The sequence below is a fragment of the Ascaphus truei genome, chromosome 5 (assembly GCF_040206685.1).
Source record: "Ascaphus truei isolate aAscTru1 chromosome 5, aAscTru1.hap1, whole genome shotgun sequence".
Taxonomy (NCBI): domain Eukaryota; kingdom Metazoa; phylum Chordata; class Amphibia; order Anura; family Ascaphidae; genus Ascaphus; species Ascaphus truei.
The window spans coordinates 134108097-134127979 of record NC_134487.1 but is presented as its reverse complement, the minus strand read 5'-3'; positions in this window follow the sequence as shown (position 1 = coordinate 134127979).

Here is a 19883-nt window from a genome sequence, read left to right as displayed (position 1 = left end):
ATGGGTGAGTTATAAGAACTTGTAATTCTTCCGTATGCTTATTCTTACATAAAAATCCTCTCCACACATACAGTACGGTATGTGTCCTACTAAAATTCAGAGCATATTTAATTCAGAGACAGTGTCCTCAATATGGGGCATTTAAATAGCTTTTTAAACATATTTTTCAAAATACATGGGCAGTGGACAATTATCAAACTGTATATTTGTATTTCTTTTTTTAATCTTTTTTATAGAACCCCAGCCATGTACACAGTCCCTGTACCAAAAATCATACAGCCTAAGTGGAAATCACAAAACTTATCAATATTGCTTTTTAATTTAGTTTCTAGGATTTGAAAGTCTGAGTTCTGTTCTCATTGTTCTATTACATTTAGTTCTGTGTACAAATCCATTGTTGCAGACTCTAATTTTTAGAACATGACATTATTCCCCCCTCCCAAGAGTGTTCTATGGACGATCCTTCCTAGGCATGTCTGGATATATCCAATGGAAAGCTTTGACTAGTCGCGGTGCATGTACAAAATCTTTGGGTTCCCAGGACCTCTCCTCTGGGCCGTAGCCCTCCCAATGGACCAGGTACTGTAATTTCCCTTAGTGTAACCTGGAGTCCAAAATTCTCTCCACAATGAATTCCTTTTAGTTATCCACGAGGACAGGGTCAGGAGGAAGAAGTCTCCATCCACGAAATGGATTCTCACGAAATGGCTTCAGCAGAGAAGAATGAAAAACAGGGTGTATATTGATGGTCTCTGGAAGCTCTAATCTAAAGAACAATAGATTTATTAGTGCTGAAATGCAAAATGGCCCGATACATTTTTGTCCCAATTTAATGGTTGGAACCTTTAATCGTACATTTCTTGTAGAAAGCCAGACATTAGATTCTGGGGAGGGTCTGCGGTATTGGTCTGCTGCTCTTTTTTACCTTTCTTGAGCTCACAAAGTGTCCCTTTGAGGTTCTCCACGATGTCTTGCAGAATCCTCAGTTTCTCTGTAACTGCCAGAATGGGACCTGAAGATGGAAAACGAGGAATAAAGGTTGGATGAAATACAAAATTTGAGAAGAAAGGACTCTTCTGTGTCAATGAATGATGTGAGTTGTTGTATGAAAACTCAGCTAACAGTAGAAAATCAATCCAGTAATTTTGGAGATGACAAACAAAGCATCATAAGTATTGCTCCAATGTCTGATTGGTCCTTTCAGTCTGGTCATTGGATTGTGGATGATAGCCACAATGTCTGATTGGTCCTTTCGGTCTGGCCATTGGATTGTGGATGATAGCCAGACGATAAATAAACGAATTCCTAGAGAAGAACAGAAAGTCCTCCAAAATTTTGAAGTGAATTGCCCCCCTCTATCCGATATGATCTCACCTGGAGCCCCGTGATGCCAAAACATCTCTTTCACAATCAACTTGGCTGTCTGGTATGCTGAAGGAAGATTCTGTGCTGCAATGTAAGTCGATCCACTACTACAAGAATGGTATTATGTCCACTTGAACTGGGCAGGTCAACAATAAAATCCATTGATAAGGACCCCCAAGGATGAGTAGGAATTGGACGAGGCTGCAGCAAACCCAGAGGTGATGCTCGAGGAGTCTTGGTCCTAGCGCAGGTCTCAATGGAGAGGACATTGTTTTTAACATCTTGTGGTAATTTAGGCCACCAAAAAGAGAGGGACAACAGTTCCTGTGTCTTGAGGAAACCTGGGTGACCAGCAGGTCGGGAGTCGTGCATTAATTGGAGCATCTCTAATCTTACGGTCCTTACAGTTCCACAGACCATCACATAGAAATAGTTTAGCTTCCAGAGGAGGGTTTTTAAGAAAAGAGTCATTTGAGTAAGCTATCTTAATTCATGTAAGGATAGCGGTGGAGAATGTAACGCCAAAAAAAAACTGAACAAGATTTAGGCAATGACTGTGACAAGGCATCAGCTTTCCCATTCTTGGAGCCAGGGTGGTATGAGATGTGGATACGAAGAATGGAGAGAAAAGAACCCCTTTGTGAGAGCACTCAATATGTATGTATTAGTGCAAAAGAGACACCAAGTTCCAGGTGCTCAGAGGAGGTCCCTGAGACACAAAAATGGTTGCCGTGTATAGTGAGTCATTTAAAATTAAATCTTTAATCCGAGCAATGATCTAACATAAAATAAAGGTGTAGTAAGGAAAAATACAAGTTGTCCTCGGTGAGGACATGAGCCTTGATGAAAAAGCGAATTTAAAACAAAAAGACACGTAGGGGCTGAAAATTGCATTCTCCAGGGGTTCGAATTCGCCATGTTTTTGGCGTGTTGCCCTCGCTGTATGCAGGAAGGGCCAAATCCCTGGCAAATCACAGCGAGAGCAACATTCCCAAAGATGGCGAGTAACCATTGGCGAGACAGTCTGCCTGGCGAGAAGCTGCAGTACCAATTCTGTGCCCCCCGCCAAAAATTAAACACCACATAAATACTTTTCAATAAATACATCCCCCCTAACACATACAGTATAGTAATGTGCAAAATTACTATTATCCACAAATGGATAATATTGCATTTGCCCATTTAAAATACATAAAGAACAATAAATACATTCAATACATATAGCACTCACCCATGTCCGGCTGCCACGATGAAGGCCATCCTCATATTCATCACCGTCTATTCCCCTCCTATGCTGCAAAACATAAACAATAATAAAAACAGCCAATGTAATGTCCCCTAACCCCTTAATCACCAAAGCGGTTATTAACCGCTACAGTAATTAAGGGGTTAACCCACCCTCACCCACCACTCAGGAGGCCTAAATACCCTCCCCCAAAACCCACCCCATGAGGCCTAACCACCCTCAGCCACTACCAAGGCAGGAGGCCTACCCACATACCCTTGGGGCCAATACCCCCTTACCCCACCCCCAGTACCCACAATAAAAACAATACACAGCCCTACAATAAACATCATTATATTTATTAAATACATAACCCATCCCATGTGCCCCCTCATAAATACATGATTTACTATTTTACATACAGGGTTAATACCCCAGGCCCACGGGAGTCCCCGGTGGGCCTGACGGATGTCTGTAGACCTCACAGTAGCCCAACACCAGGTTTCAAACAGGGTCTGGAGGCCTACGGGTGGTCCCCGCCAGGCGCCGTGGTCCACTAGGTGGTCTCCGTGGGTCACCGTGTGCCATAAGGGGGTCTCCACGGGTATGCCAGCGGCTGTCTGGGGGGCCCCGGGTCAGACCCACTTGTGTCTGAGGGGCCTCGGGTGGTTCCCACGGGGGTCTGGTGGCCCACGAGTGGTCCCTACGGGTCCGCGGTGCCCCACAGATGGGGCCACCGGTTCTTCTCCGCAGGTGTCCCCCATGGACACGCTAGCCTGGTACCCGTGAGAAGCCCGAGGAGACCGCAGGTGGTCTCCAGAGTTCCCAGCAGACCAAAAGGAACCAACCCTATATGTAAAAAAAATAAACCTGACCTATCCATTTAGATACATAAATACCCCCCCCCCCCACACACACACACATACACACATACAGTACAGTAATGTGCAAAATAACTATTATCCAGATCTGGATAATAGATTATTTGCCCATTGTGAAACACATAAGACATGCATAAATAAAAACATGAAATCTTAATCTGAAAATCACCACATTGCATCTTACAATTAAACCAGCAGCTAGACAAATGAATATCAAATGTCACACAATTGCATTGAGTGTGTACATGATGCAATTAATCTGTATAATTTTATTATTATGAGTATTAGCATTATTATTAGTACTGAAGCATTATTTCTTGTAATTATTACCATGTATGTTTTGTCATTTGGATGTAGCACTGGGCACCCTCTGTTGTTTGTTATATTCACTTGCCACAGCCCAGTGGCACTCTATGTGACATTACATAAAGTCAAGATTAGGTGGGTTTGGGCGTTTGAGCTTGCTGGGTTTGTGTGTTCTAATGGGTTTCAAAACATGGCTAGTAGCGGCGCAATGTGCCTTTTCGCCACGCCGATGGCGGGAAAAAAAACTGCCAAAATACTTGCCGTTTTTTTTGGTTTTCGCCAAGTTTTCAGGGCTTACTGAATCGTGGTTTGCATTTTTGTCGCAAAACGGGCAAAAATTTACTTTGCTCCGATACTGCATAAGGCCCGTAGTCTCTGCAATATAAATAATATCTATACTCAGTTAATGATGATCCTGGCCATTTGAGGGCAGAAATTCACCTTCGTTCCTATACTGATGACCGATGACTGGTGAGTGTAACGCTTGCGCTCACCACGAACAAGGTGGGACCCCTGGTACTAAGGTGGGAAAGTACAAGACAATGCACCCACAGAAGCAGGCCGACGCCTGGAGAGTGGATAGTCAACGTAGCTGGGCCTGGGTTGGAGAGATTGGGTTAGTGAGAGTACTTTCCAAGATCCAGAGAGGGGAGCCAGTGGGGTGGTCAGTGTCCGTGTGCCATAGTCTAGAGTTGGAGCCAGGAGGATGGTAGATTGTCCGTAAGTCGAGGTCAGGGATGGAGAGGTGCGGGTAGTCAGAAGCAAGCCAAGGTCTGGGATGGAGAGGTACAGGTAGTCAGAGGCAAGCCGAGGTCTTTATCCAGAGGGAGTCCAATTGTCAAGCTGGAGTCTTTATCCAGAGGGGGTCCTATGATCAAGCCAGGTCGGTACACAAGAAAGCAACAGAGAAACAGCAGCAAAGCAGTAGCAAGGCAGTAGCAAGGCAAAACAGAGCGCAGGAACACAAGGTCACAAGAGTTATGCTCAGCAATGACTCTGAGCATGAGCAGGGCACAAATAGGAAGCAGGAAACAATGGGACAGGAGGCGGAGCAGAGGCATGGCCCCAGCGGGTGCTGCGATAGTCTGAAGGAGACAAGTGGCAAGGAATTAGTTGCCGTGCAGCTGGGGAGCAGTGCATGACATCACTTGAGCGCGCCACGAGCAAGAGAAGTGTGGCACTTCCGGGGGGTGGAGCCAAGCTCCGTGGCAGTCCTAGAAGAGCTACGCGTGCGCGCAAACTCTGTAACCAGAGCGGGCTTGCGTGCATGTGTTGGTGCCAGTGCAGAGGTTTGTGCAGACACAGGTAAGGAGGGAACACGTCGCAAAGGACGTGTTCCCCGATTCCTTACAGTACCCCCCCCCCTTGAAAAACGGCCTCAGGACAATTCCCATATGGCTTGTGCGGAAACCTGGTGTGGAACCGCCTTAACAAGCCGGGAGCGTGGATCTGATGGTGAGGTATCCAAGAGTGTGCCTCTGGTCCGAAGCCTTTCCAGTGTACGAGAAATTGAAGAACTCCTCTGGAGTATCTAGAATCCCCTGCTGGTTCCTGATTGGTGTTATACCCTTTAAATGCCTTTCTGTTTCACTTTCACTTTGCTGAGTATAAACTGCTGTTAATGTGCTGTGCTCACTGCTTCCTGGATCTTGCCTGTTCCTATGCCTTGCCTGACTCGTGTTGTGAACCCTGCTCGTACCTGGACCTGTCTCTTTTCTACCCTGGACTTCGGCTTGTTATTGGACCCCCGCTCTCTCTTCTCCTCGACCACGGCTTCGGATAACGACCATTCATCTCTCTCCAACCCGGGATCACGGCAAGTACCACGGCTTCCCTGAACTCTCCTACCCCGACCCGGCTCCACGACTCAGACTTTGCATTCCGGACCTGGCTCCGTGGTTGTAGGGCGGCGGTTATATACATCCCCATCTCTGCCCTGCGGTCTTGTCTTGTTTGGGGTGAGCGCAGCGTGACATTATGCTCAGCCCAACAAACATGGACCCTGCTGAGGTGGGTCGACGACTTGACGTATATGACGGGTGGTTTCAGCAAATCATCGGATCCTGTGCTCACAAGGACAAACAGCTAGACCACCTTAAGCAAGACATGGACGCCGTATCTGACAGGGTCAGGTTTCTTTCTACCTCTACTACTAACCCCGCAGCATCTATACCAATTTCCACTTCAGTGGCCACGACTTTTGAACCATGATTACCTACCCCTAACTGCTATGCTTGGGATCCTTTGGGTTGTCGAGGATTCGTGAACCAATGTTCAATATAGTTCAAACTGCTCCCTTCTCATTTTTTCTTCCAACGCTTGAAAGTGGCATACGTCATTTCCTTTCTGACCGACGATGTCCTAGCCTGGGCCTCTACGATCTGGGAGCAACGACCAGACCTGACCTCCGATATCAATCTCTTCACCACTGAGTTCCAGAGGGTCTTCGACACACCTGGTCGCAAGGTAAGTGCCGCTTCTACCCTTCTCAACATTTCTCAGTGGGACCGTACCGTGGTCCGCTATGCACTGGAGTTCCGGGCCGTGGCCTCTGAGAATGGCTGGAATGACAAGGCTCTGTCGGCAGTATTCTGGTAGGAAAAGCGGATGGTCACTACTCTTAGTAACACTACAAGCTAGTAAAATAAAATTGCTTTATTTAGAAAAAAAGGCTGGACATCATAGTAGAACCACTCTGACGCGTTTCATCCCTAGCATGGGACTTTATCAAAGAGTTCACTCTCCATTTTTTCTATGTATTCTGGTAGGGGTTGTATGAGCGCTTCAAAGACGACTTAGCATCCCAGGACCATCCCGGAGGACGTGAAGACCTTGTGGCTCTTTACATCCGCATTGATCTGCATCTTCAGGAGAGAAGAATGTAGAGGAGCAGACGCCAACAAGGTACACAACCTTCTACCTGTCATCCAGCAGGACGCGTGCCTTCCGCAGCACCAACAGTAGACGAGCCTATGCAACTAGAAGGGACTAGGCTTTAGTTTGGTGAAAGGCAGCACAGACGATGCACCGGCTTATGCCTATACTGCAGGAACAATGGGCACTTGCTCGCCACCTGCCCGCTGAGATCAGGAAAACACCACAACCCAGTAAGAGTTGAGAGGATCACGCTGGGTACCACATCCTTACCTCCCTTGCAACCTTCCACTAGGATCAACCTCCCCATCACCATATCCGGAGAGACCTTCCGAGTCACTACACTGGCCTTTCATGACTCCGGGTCAGGAGGGAAACTTCATTGATCAAGGATTTGCGGAGAGACACCGAATACCCTTTGTACATAAGGATCGTCCCGTAGGTCTCGAAGCCATAGACGGTCGGCTGCTGCAGCCCACTTTCATCTCCCTTCAGACGGTACCCATCCAGGTATTAACCGCAAACATTTTTACCAAGTTGGATCTACGAAAGGCCTACAACTTGGTAAGGATTTGTCTGGGAGACGAGTGGAAGACAGCCTTCAATACTCGCGATGGTACTATGAGTACCTAGTGATGCCATTTGGGCTCTGCAATGCACCAGCCGTATTTCAAGACTTCGTTAATGAAATCTTCAGGGATCTGCTAGACCAACACGTAATTGTGTACCTGGATGACATTTTGATCTACTACTAAAACATTCAGGAACATCCAGTACATGTGAAACAAGTTCTTCAAAGGCTACGGGAGAAAAAGCTCTTCGCCAAATTGGAGAAATGCCACTTTCACCAGTCTTCAACCTCCTTCCTCGGTTACATTACTTCAGACATTGGACTCGCCATGGACCCCGACAAGGTCAAAGCAATTACGGACTGGCCGTGTCCGTTATCTCTTAAAGCCATCCAAAGATTTCTTGGGTTCACAAATCACTATCGGCGCTTTATTCATAACTTCTCCTCTATAGTGGCACCAATCACAGCTTGTTCATGTCCATGTCCATGTCCTCCGTTGCCAGAAAAAATACATAGCAATCTAATGGCCCCGAAACCCTTAATCACCTTAGCGGTTAATAACTGATATAGTAATTAACGGGTTAACCCACCCTGCCCCACTACCCACCCAGGGAGCCTAACCACCCACCCCGGACTCACTATACCCACCCTGTACCCATTGAGTGTCATAGTGGTACATCATTACAGAGTAAGTACAAACACCCTCCTCCGTTACCCCATGTGCTTCCAATGGTGTCCTGATTGCAATTCCACATCAAAGGTCAATGTATGTGATTGGTGGAGTGCTCTCTGACACGCATAGTGAATCCTACCAGGAAATAGATACATGCTTGGAGTAGCGCTCTCACATGGCCGTAGACTACATGGGATACCACACTGATATGCAGGGTGAATCCTATCAGGAAATGGATGCATGCTCAGAGTAGCGCCCTCATATGGCCTCCAGCTTTGTGGGATACCACACTTACACGCAGAGTGAATCCTACCAGGAAATGGATGCATGCTCAGAGTAGCGCCCTCGCATGGCTGGAGACTACATGGGTTACCACACTGACATGCAGAGTGAATGCTACCAGAAAATGGATGCAGGAAGCAGGACCAATCAACGGACACGGACAGAGCATTCCCAGCACTTCGCCAATCACAGACATTGATCTTTCATGTGGAAGTGCAATCAGATCACCATTTGAAGCACATGGGGTAATGGAGGGGGGTGTTTGTAAATTACTCACTTATCCCTGGACAGTATATGTTGGACATTTACATCTCTTATTTGCCAGTCACTTGATAAAGAACTGATTGAAGTTTGAAACGTTGTGTGTGCCACTAAAAGAATAAATTCTTTTTTGCAAATCCGAAGTGCCCTGGATCCTCTACTTACTTACAATAATCTATTATCCATATCTGAATATACAGTATATTAGTGTACTGATGTGGTTTTTTTTGGGGGGGGATGATTTATTTAAATGTAGCCCATGTTTTATTTTGTTACATACAGGAATGGTACCGCAGGCAGGGGGGACCCACGGGGACCACCCGAGGACCCTAGACGCCCATGGGTACCACCCGAGGACCCCTGGTCACCCATGGGTAACACCTAAGGACCCACGGGGGACACCGTGTGGAAGAACCAGGGGCCTCACGAAGGCCCCTGGGACCCGTGGGGACCACTCCAGGGCCCACAGACACCCATGGGAACCACCTGAGGGCCACCAGACAATCGTGGGAACAACCCGAGGGCCCCAGACACCAGTGGGGAACACCTGTGGAACACATTGGGGGCCCACAAGGACCACCTGGATGCCACCGAGCCTTGTGGGGACAACCCGGAGGCCCCAAGACACCCGTGGGTACCCCTAGGGTGCACTGTGGGGCCTGCGAACACCCATCGGGACCACCTGGGGACCCCCGCCGGCCTGGGGTATTAATCGTGTGTGTAACAAAATAAATCATGGTTTTATGGGGGACACAGGGGGTGGATTGTTTATTATTGCTTAGTAAATATTTTTAAATGTAATTTTTATGACTAGTATAGATGAGCAGGAGGTGTCCAGAGCAGAACCGCGTTTATTTCAGGTCCAGGGACCCCCTGCTTCCCGAGATACAGGCCCCGTTATGGGGTGCCGGTATCTCCTATGCATTTAAATGTCCCAATCACGTGATCGGGACATTTACATTCTGTAATGTCGTAACCCAGATCCAATGTTTGATCATTCTTCCCCTAATTATAGAGGTGAATAAGAATTGTAACACAGGGAGTTAGGACCTAATAACGGTCATGCATTGAAGTGGCAGCAGGCTTAAACACTTTGGCAAAAGGGATAAACTAAAGGACCCTTTTTCAAGAGAATATATAGGTATTGCACTGTGTATTTTTGTCACATTGGAAGTAGCTTTGGGCATCTTTGTTATTTTTTGTATCATTCACAAAACTCTACTGCCAATCCGGGCATGGGAATTTCCTAACCAGCCAATCAGAGCGATGCTGGTCTTGTGAAGCTGGGAAAGCAGGGGTTCTGAATCTGCCACAGGCAAGTGCAAGTTTGTCACCTCAGCTACTTGCTATTCAGATGTCACACGCTGGGTTTGGCTCCTCCAAGTCTGGTGGGGCAAATGGAAATTCTGAGGACTTCCATTCATCCCAGGATGTGGGTACTTGAGCACTTTCCTCCTGCCCAAAGGGTCTTTACACCTCAGACATCCTCTGTGGCTTTCTTCTCCGATGTCTTGGCACACTCACTGGCACCAACTTGGTAGCACTAGTGGCTTGTTAGCATTGGTCCTGGACGTCTCAGCTCATTTACTGTGCACAAAGCATATGTATTTAAGACACATGTATTTAACACACTTTGTTAATAAAATAAACACTTTAAAAAACCTAAGTCTTCCTGGTATGGAAATAGAATAAAAACTACACTTTATTTTTCATTAGCCATATTCCTTACACACTATTGCATAGACTTAGTATGTATCCTAAAAAGTCCCTCACGACCTTATATGTATGGTTGGAGCACCTCAGATCACTTATACTGGTTCTGGGTGACCTGGGCATTTACTGTGTATCTCCATTAACCTAGGTACCCATTGACTTTCAGGGACATCTCACATCCCCTATGCCCCTTTTACCTTTCTGGTCTGTGCTGGAGCAGGGCGCCCTAGTGGTGAGCCGCGCAAGCGTTTTCAAGGGGAAATATTGCCGGGACAATGTGCCTACATGTATCCAGGAATCACTCATGACTCCAGGGAACATTTTTCTCCAGCAACTCTTGACCCACCTACTTAGGCACATTCTGACAACACTTTATCCGCAAAAAAACCCTTGAAACTCATACCACAGCAATCTCTGCTTGCTCGCACTCCAGGAAAGGTAAAAACACATAAAATACTTTATTACTGCACATACAGGTTATGCATGTAAAAACCCTGGGCTCAATACCGGACACTCTGGAAGCCCAATACATGATCAGAGGTAACCAAACAGGCTTAAACCTTTGTGAGCCTGGTTACCCCCTCACCGTCACACCCTGCAGGAGTTTGACTTTACCATTCAGCACAAGAAAGGCAGCAAGCATGGTAATGGTGATTGACTATTCCGACAGGACATCCCCAGTGAGTGAAAAACATCATGGACATCCAGGCTTGTGGAGCCACATGATGTGCTGACTGCAAGAGAACCTTCATCTTGAAGGGGGAGGTGTGACGGTAGGGGGTAACCTGGCTTGCAAATAAAGGTTAAAGCTGTTTGGACCCAGTAACATTGTATTGTTCAACTGTGTTACATGTAGTAAAAAATATTTTGTGTGTTTTTCCCTTTCTAGGTATGCCAGCGAGCAGGTATTGCTAGGGAATGTGTATCAAGGGGGGTTTGCGGAGGAATTGTTGTCAGAATGTGCCATTGGGTCCAGAGTTGTCCCCTATAAATGAACCCGGGAATCATTCCTGATTCTCGTATACATGTACTGCTGCGACACACTTTATTCGAGCAAATACCCAGTATGTACCTGGCAAATACCTGGAATGCGCCGCTCCTCACCTCTGACAAGCCCCGTTGCATTTGCCTTCCCAGCCATGGTTCATGCCTGGCTGACGGGCGGCTGATCTGTTAAATGATAATGATTAGGATTTAATAGGCTGCAATGCTTCGCGTGTCTACCAGATGGCATAAATTCATGAATTGTAAAGCAGTATATATATATATACTGTGCAGTATTGCAGCCAGCGGGAATCAAATGCTTCAATCCCTGCCTGGAAAATAACGCAATGCACTCGGGCAGAAAACAGTCACAAACCTCAATACACCCGAGTATACCCGAATTCGTGGGACTAGCCGAGCTCGAATAAAGTGTGTTGCCAGTGTAGGCACATTTTCCCAGCAATATCTCCCTTTGAAAACACAAGCATGACTCACTGCTAGAGTACCCTGCTTCAGCATTGCCCAGAAAGGTGAATGAAGCACAGGGATGTACAAGCATCCCTGTAGCTGAGGGAATCCCTAGGTTAAGGAGGGTACCCAAGTTAGTGTCAAGGTGTCCCAGAACCAGTATTTAGTTTGTGGGACCTCCAAACATATATAAGGTTGTAGGGGGACTCAGAGTCCAAGCTAAGTCTAATAGATAGTGTATGGGGAATAAGGCTGATAGGAATAAAAGTACATATTTCTTATTCTATTCCCCATACCCAGAGACTTAGGAAATGTATTATAACATCTGTTTATTAATACATTGTAGGGTACTGTAATGTACTGTGCTTGGGAACTTTCTGAACCGGTGTTCAAACAGACTGCCAGGGCCACAAAGTTGGAGCCAGTATGTCTGCTGAACATTGGAGTTCAAAGCAGCCAGTGGATGCCAGAAGTGTGCAGGGCAAATGGGCAGCAGGGGCAGCAGTACCCATGTCTGGAGAACAATGGCAGTCGTCCGCGCTGCCATTTTCTCTACCATACTTGAGTAGCCTGTCAACATGGGTGGCATTGAGGGAACCAGGGATGGAGGTGCCAACTTGTGCATGTCCCTTGGTTCATTCAGATTCTCTGCTAACCCAGCTTTTTCTACCGGCTTGTCTCTGATTGGCTGCTTTGGAAAATTACCACTCTCTAATTGGCTGTAGTATTTTGTGAATTAAACTCAGAATAATATAAGGATTGATGAACCAATCAGATTCATGCCCTCAGTCAGAGGTAGTGTAGGCGGGCTTTTCAAAATTGCTCTTGCGCAAAAAGCAGAGGAACCGGCTTCAATTTCAAGCTAGGAAAGCATGCCTGCTAGATTCCAAGTCCAGCTTTTGGCAACCAAGTTCTGAAAACATAATAAACAAGGGGCAGCCGCGGTTGGGATTTTATGCCAATTTTAGTTCCATGAGATTTGGGATAACTCGTGGTTAAGAAAGTTCAAGTTCTCAGAAGAGAAGGGAGCAGTGGCGTGTGGAACTTCACGCCGATTTGGGAACCAGGAGATTCGGGTTAAGTCCTGGTACGGGTAAAACTCTTATTTAGAGTGCCCTGCACTTACGAAAGTCTAGTTTTCGACTCCAGACACACAGTAAGTGTGTCTTTTCATCTTTATTTTGTGTTTCACTGTGTAAGGGAATTTATGCGAATAAATTACAATATATTTCATTACCTTGTTTTGCTGAATGAATGATCCTGGTAAAAAGGTGTAAATTGCCTGGTATCCCGTGACAAGAAATGGTTAACCCTTTATTTCCTTAGCAATGCATGGCAATGCTTTACTAGTCACTATGGTGGCCAAGGGGATAGGTAGTCTAGTTTTTGTATTAATCCTTTTGATGTCTGGGTATACCTTGGTAGCTACAGGCATCAAAGGGGTTTATGTAATTTCTGCCATAGGGTTCTGTAATAATTGATATTACAGAATCCAGTAATGCACCCATGATAAAGTTCCCATAATGGAACGAAACACGTAGGGTGGTCCTGTATTACTTTTGAAGCACTGTGTGCCATGCCTGTTGCTCCCTACACTATTCCGACTGGATTAAAGGCTCCAGTTTGGCTGGCAATCGCGGTGACGTCATCCACCGGGGGTACCCAGAAGTGTGATTCACCTGTGAGAACTGTGAGACTAGGTAAATCAGAGTGCCTGCAGCTGCCCATCACCCACTGCTTGTGAGCAGAGCGCCGTCGCCATACTGTAGACCCAGACTGATCTCCACCTTTGTTATTCTGTGGAGCATGTGTTTGTATTTGGGCTCACTGCTCACTTTGTGTTATTTTATAAACTGTACTGTACTATATATTTCCTCTTTATTTCATATACCTTGGGAGTTTCTGATTATCCCATCCTCCTTAAATCAGTATTTCTGATCTTACCCATCCCACCAACATCTTGAAGTGAGTTACATTGATTGCATTCACTATTTATTCACTCACACTTTTTATAAGTTATACATGAGGAGAGTTTGCGCTTAAAGTTTGTTTGTTGTATTCTAAGGGTGTTGAGAAAGACCATTCTGTCATCTGCACCTCTCCACGTATTAATCATCACCTATTGAATATTACTCTAATCACTTCTTAAGTAATTTAGGTGTGCGCATTTTATTGTGTTGCAGAATCCTATGGTAGATATACTGTATTAGTAATGTGATTACAATGCAGGAATTAATGAGTTATTAGCCATTGTTTTAATTTCCGCATAGTGTCAAGTACAAAAATATTGCACTCGATAAATTATTACCGAAATCTTGAATAACGGTTACAAAATTGCAATAATAAGTGAGAATTTTTTTACTGTGTCGATATTAACTCAATTTTAATGTAGTTTGATGTATGTAGGCCTTTTGTGCTTATTCAGAAATTCACCATTGTTGCACACAGTAAGCCCACTGTAGCGAAGAGCTTAACACACATCACTTGTTGAAAAAATGGTACAGTACAAAGTTAGACTACATGACATTCAGTAGAAAATGCATACTACGTGTTAATTTTTGGGTTCACCAAATTACGGTAAATAGTGGTATAGTAATCCGAACATATGAAAATAGCTCTTATGTAAACCATAGTTGCATAAAAGGTTTAACAAATGCAATACTTTTAATATTGACATATATGCTTAAATGCTTATAATAAAAATCTAAATCTATGTACATAACATTAATATTTAAATAATGTGTAATGTTACATACAGTAGAAATGTCAATTTAGCTAAGTGAATATTCTTAGATGAGGTAAATGTAATGATAATCAGATGCAATGTATCATTTTCTCTGTAGCACATACTTTTTGAAATGCATAAAATGTACCTTTGACAGTGAAGATCTTTTTTTTTACGGTTTATTTATACATTTTTTAAAGGTACAGAAAAATAAAAAGGGGAGGTTACTGTAGGTACTAGCATCACATGGGGGAATTGTACAATCACTTGTAAGTGTACCCCTCCCTGCCCAGCGTCTAGGGAGATCACATCGGTTAATTACAGTATGTTCAGATACTCTGCATGGTCTAGGAGGCTATATGATGAGGCAGCTATGTTGTAAAATATTGGACGCCAGGAACTTTTGTAGTATAACAGTCATTTAATTATGTCTCCATGGACAGGGACAAATCATTCACATATCAATAACGTTGTACTGTGTTTTATAATACACATACATGAATAGAGTTTTTTTATCAGTGTCCACTCAACACTCCAATGATGATACTTTGACTTAGTTGCTCTGAGTAAATGTGGGATCCAACCTTCTTGCTGCTTTGGAACCCTTTTCAGTATTAATCAGATTCATCTGGGCCCCTACGGGGATCCTGGTGGATCATTCTTTTTTGACCCAATACCTTTTTCCTATTTTAGAACTGCCACTTCCATACAGACGTAAGAGGAATATTAGCGCCGATCTGCAGTTAGGGCTGATCAGGGAGCCCTTTTTCCTGAGGCCCTCTATGGCGTGCCATATTCATTTTCATTACTTATTCAGGACTCCATTCCTTCTTTTAGGGATCTTAACTTAATGGATACTGTCACTAACAACAACATAATAAACAAGGGGCATAGTCTATACTATTACTTTATGTTAAATAGCATTTTGGAGTATTATATTGTAATAAAATGCTAAATGAAGAAATTCTGATAAGCAAATATTATTTTGCAGATAAGGTTGCAAGTAGGTTATTCAGAAGTAAAGAGGTGTGGTTAAACCTATAGATAGACAGATAAGACATACAACTGTATTGGACTATCTGTGAAAGTATTTGGTATCAATATTTCAAGGAGATTCAAGGGTGACATATTTGGAAGGAAGCTATAGATTATTTTATAAGGACAAATATGATACCATATTAATTCACAATACTGAGAGTAAAAAGGCTGACTACACAGGGCCAGGTTTAGGGTAGACCGATAGGCGCAGTCAATCAGGGCACCAACCAATTGTACCCCCGGGCTATCAGAGTACTGTAATTGCAGTAGCCCAGCAAGCGCTGGAAGTTGCTTCCAGTCATCTGCATCCTCCCCAACTGGCGGGCACCTTCTAGTGGCAGAGAAGATGGGTGCCAGCAACGCAAGGTGAGTGCAACGCAACTGGAACTATGCTCAACCAAAGTGCCAGTGGCACACCTGATCATATGTAGGTGAGAGTGTCCAATCAGAACTGCAGTGTGGAGGTGTGCTAACAGCGCGGGTTGTGGTTGGAGCATCTGAAGCAGGGTTCAGGTGAGATCAGTATCACTGATGTGCCCTGAAGAGGAGAGCCCTGCGTGCGTTGAACGCCCACCATGTGTGCGTGCTGCGTGGCCCCTGGCGCCGGCGTGTGTATACACGTGTTCAAGAGTGGAGTGGGGTACGCGTGCGTGAGCCGGTTGTGGGGTGGTCCCCGGAGGAGCGACGTCCCTACGTGCGGTGGGAAGAGGCAATGCGGAAGCACTGGCAGTGGGCAGAGGGGAGTGAGGAGCACGCCAAGGGTGGCATGACTCCTTGATCTTCACAGTACCCCCCTACAGAAGCAACCTCCGGGTGATTCCAGACCAGTTTGAGGAGATGCTTCCGATGAAAAGCCTGTACGAGTCTGGGGGCGTGAAATGCCGATGATGAACCCAAGACCGTTCTTCTTGGCCAAAGCCCTTCCAGTGGACCAAGTACTGGACCACCCCTCTGGAGGTCCTGGAATCCACAATAGCCAGGACTTCATACTCCTGTTGCCCTTGTATGAGTATGGGATGAGGGGGTGAGGTGGTATCAGTAAGCGAGGGCTCTTGAAGGTAGGTTAAAGCAGAGAGACATTTTTTATTTTTTTATTTATAAAATACTTTACCAGGAAGTAATACATTGAGAGTTACCTCTCGTTTTCAAGTATGTCCTGGGCACAGAGTTAAGACAAATAATACATGTTTACAAATACAGTTATATAATGAGCAGGGTATACATTACATACAAGACATTGCATGCATTGTTAAAGATAATTTGTATTATGGGCGTATGAAACAGTTAGATTGGTGGTGGATGTAAGAGTCTCTGGTAGGTTGTTCCAGTTTTGGGGTGCATGGTAAGAGAAGGAGGAGCGGCCGGATACTTTGTTGAGCCTTGGGACCATGAACAGTCTTTTGGAGTCTGATCTCAGGCGATAGGTGCTGCATGTGGTAGGGGTGAGGAGATTGTTCAGGTAGCTGGGTAGCTTGCCCATAAAGAATTTGAAGGCAAGACAGGAAAAGTGAACTTTGCGCCTAGACTCAAGTGATGACCAATCTAGTTCTTTGAGCATTTCGCAGTGATGTGTGTTATAGTTGCATTGGAGAACAAAACGACAAATTGAGTTGTAGAGGGTGTTAAGTTTGCTAAGGTGGGTTTGAGGTGCCGAGCCATATACTATGTCTCCATAGTCAATAATTGGCATTAGCATCAGCTGTGCGATACGCTTTCTGACCAGGAGACTTAGGGAGGATTTGTTCCTGTAAAGTACCCCTAGTTTGGCATAGGTCTTGGTTGTCAGGGTATTAATGTGCATCCCGAATGTTAAGTGGGAGTCAAACCATATGCCCAGGTATTTAAAACTAGTAACAGGAGTTAGGGTGGTGTTAGTGTTGGTTGTAATCTGGAGCTCAGTCGCTGGAAGCTTTAAAAATTTAGTCTTGATCCCAAACACCATTGTTACAGTCTTGTCAGTGTTTAAAAACAGTTTGTTTGGGAAATCCAGTTTTCAAGTCTGAAAAAGTCAGACTGAAGTATGTGTTGAAGGTCAGAGAGGCTATGGCTGTGTGCATATAGGATTGTGTCATCTGCATAAATGTGTATTGAGTCTTCCGGACAAGCTTTGGGAAGATAATTGATGAACACTGAGAAGAGTAGGGGCCCCAGAACAGAGCCTTTCAGGATGCCACAGGTGATAGGCAGGGGGTTAGAGTGAGAGCCAGAAATGAAGACATGTTGGAATCTACCTGATAGGTAGGACTGAAACCAGTTTAAAGCATGCTTCCCTATTCCAGAGCTCTGGAGTTTGTTGAGCAGGATAGCATGATCAACAGTATCAAAAGCCTTTGCAAAATCTAGGAATACTGCATCAGTGAGTTGACCCCGTTCCATTCCACACTGGATTCATTGCAAACTTTTAGCAGGGTAGTTACGGTAGAGTGTTTGGGGCGAAAGTCAGATTGGAATTGGCTAGGGAAATTTGACTTGTTATAGTAATCGCTTAATTGGGAGTGGACACATTTTTCCTTGACTTTGGATAGGATTGAGAGAAGGGAGATTGGTCTGTAGTTTGAGACAGTGTTTTTGTCCCCTGAAAGTATCCTATTCTCTAACGTCGCTGCTTGAGAATACGTCTGCTGGCACTTGAATCGATTCACCTCCGGAGGCTTCAAACCCACTCTTAAAGCACTGATTATCTGGAAAAGACAAAATGGCGACGAGCTCGGAGGAAAGCAGTAATTGAGTCAGACAACCAGTGAAGCTTTGTCAAAAACTGTTCTCCTGTTTATTAAAGATTTTGAGTCAGGTTATATAGCCATCTTGAGCATAGAAAAACACAGATATGAGTAACATACTTCCCCTTTAATTCATAGTCTGTCTTTTTCAGAAAGTGACAGCTAGACGGTTTACGATCTGGAAAGTGGCCTGAGTACAGTGTTTGGAGGCAGTTGAAGGAAATGTCATTCTTCAGGACAGTATATTGTGTAAGACATTCATAGAAGTCATGCTCAGCATGGCTGGCGACATTTCCTGTTTCTACAGAGCTAAATAAGTCTGAACAAACAGAGTTCAGTTGGCATTAACTGGGTGAGAGGTCACTTTCTCACATCTGACTTGAAGAGACAATTACGTATGACATTTGGCATTTAGGTTGTTTCTCAGATCTAAAATGTTAGTACATAATGGTTATAGAGAAATGGTTATATAGCAAACAAAATGGAGTCCCCCCTTGATATACACATTATCAATCCCTCCTTTTGTCATCACAATGACAACGTCTAGGATATAGGGGTCTCGAACTGGATTTGAATATTATCATAATCCACTAAAGGTATCGGGACTCTAGTAGTATTAGGTCTAGAGTCATGGATCATATTTGGGAAACTATGAATGGGGGCATTAACGTTCAGTGATGCATATGTGTGATCAACTGACTTACCAAAAGGCATAATCATTTTACATAAAGATAAACACATTAATTTGCAGCATGAAAAAATAACAACTAATACTACAAATATGCTAGTGAGTAATATCAGTCCCATAATAAATTGCCTTCCCAATTCTCCAATCCATGCGCCTAACCCAAAAGTCCAATCAAACTGATCAACTCTCTCAGTAATGTCTGCAACAAGAGTTTTGATGTCAGCCACATGATTTTGTAATGACTTTAAGTGATCAGAGAGATTGAAACAACACATTCCCTCAAAATCTTGACATCCATGCTCATGTTTAAGCAAAAGATAATCAATTGCGGCGCGATTTTCTAAAATTGCTTTGCGTGTACTTTGTAAATCTATCATTAGTTCCTCTAGGGCCTAGGAAGTGTGATTTAACCCCTTGGCTACAGCACATGCCAGTTTATTGATAGTTCTTGCTGAATACACAGCCAATCCAGGAACTCAAACAAGAGAGACTGCTAGACTTACAATTTCAGCAGTTGACAATAAATTTACATGTGAATTGCAATCTTCAGTAAGTGGAATAGTGGATCGCTTAACTTTGGTTTGATGTAAGCCAGGTTCTACAGAAAACATCATTATCCCTAACCTGGTGAGGGCACATGGTCCCCCTGAGATGTTTCCTGGTATATATGTGTATGTAGTATTACCACAAGAAAACAACCATCCAACGGGAAGTTTAACAGAATATAGATGACTTGGTGTGCTTATTGTGTGATTGCAACTCATAGTGTTATTGACGTTAGCACATTTGTCATCAGCTCGATTACACAATATTCGGGTCATGTTGGTGGATGCTGAGGATGTCAATTTTACTTGTTTACATTTGCCTATCTTTTCAGGATTACATGTCATTTGATAACATATGTCACCCTGTGTTATATTCTGGGTCGTAATTTGTGTCATGTTAGCCCATTTCTCACCAATACACTGGGGACAGTCACGACAGTATTCATAGATAGAAAAATGCTGTCGCACATCATGATGTTCTGCCAAACTATCATTATTGCTTATGCTAAATACTTTTAACAAAATCTCTACTGGTGTGGGTACTGCTATTAAACAGCTTGTGAT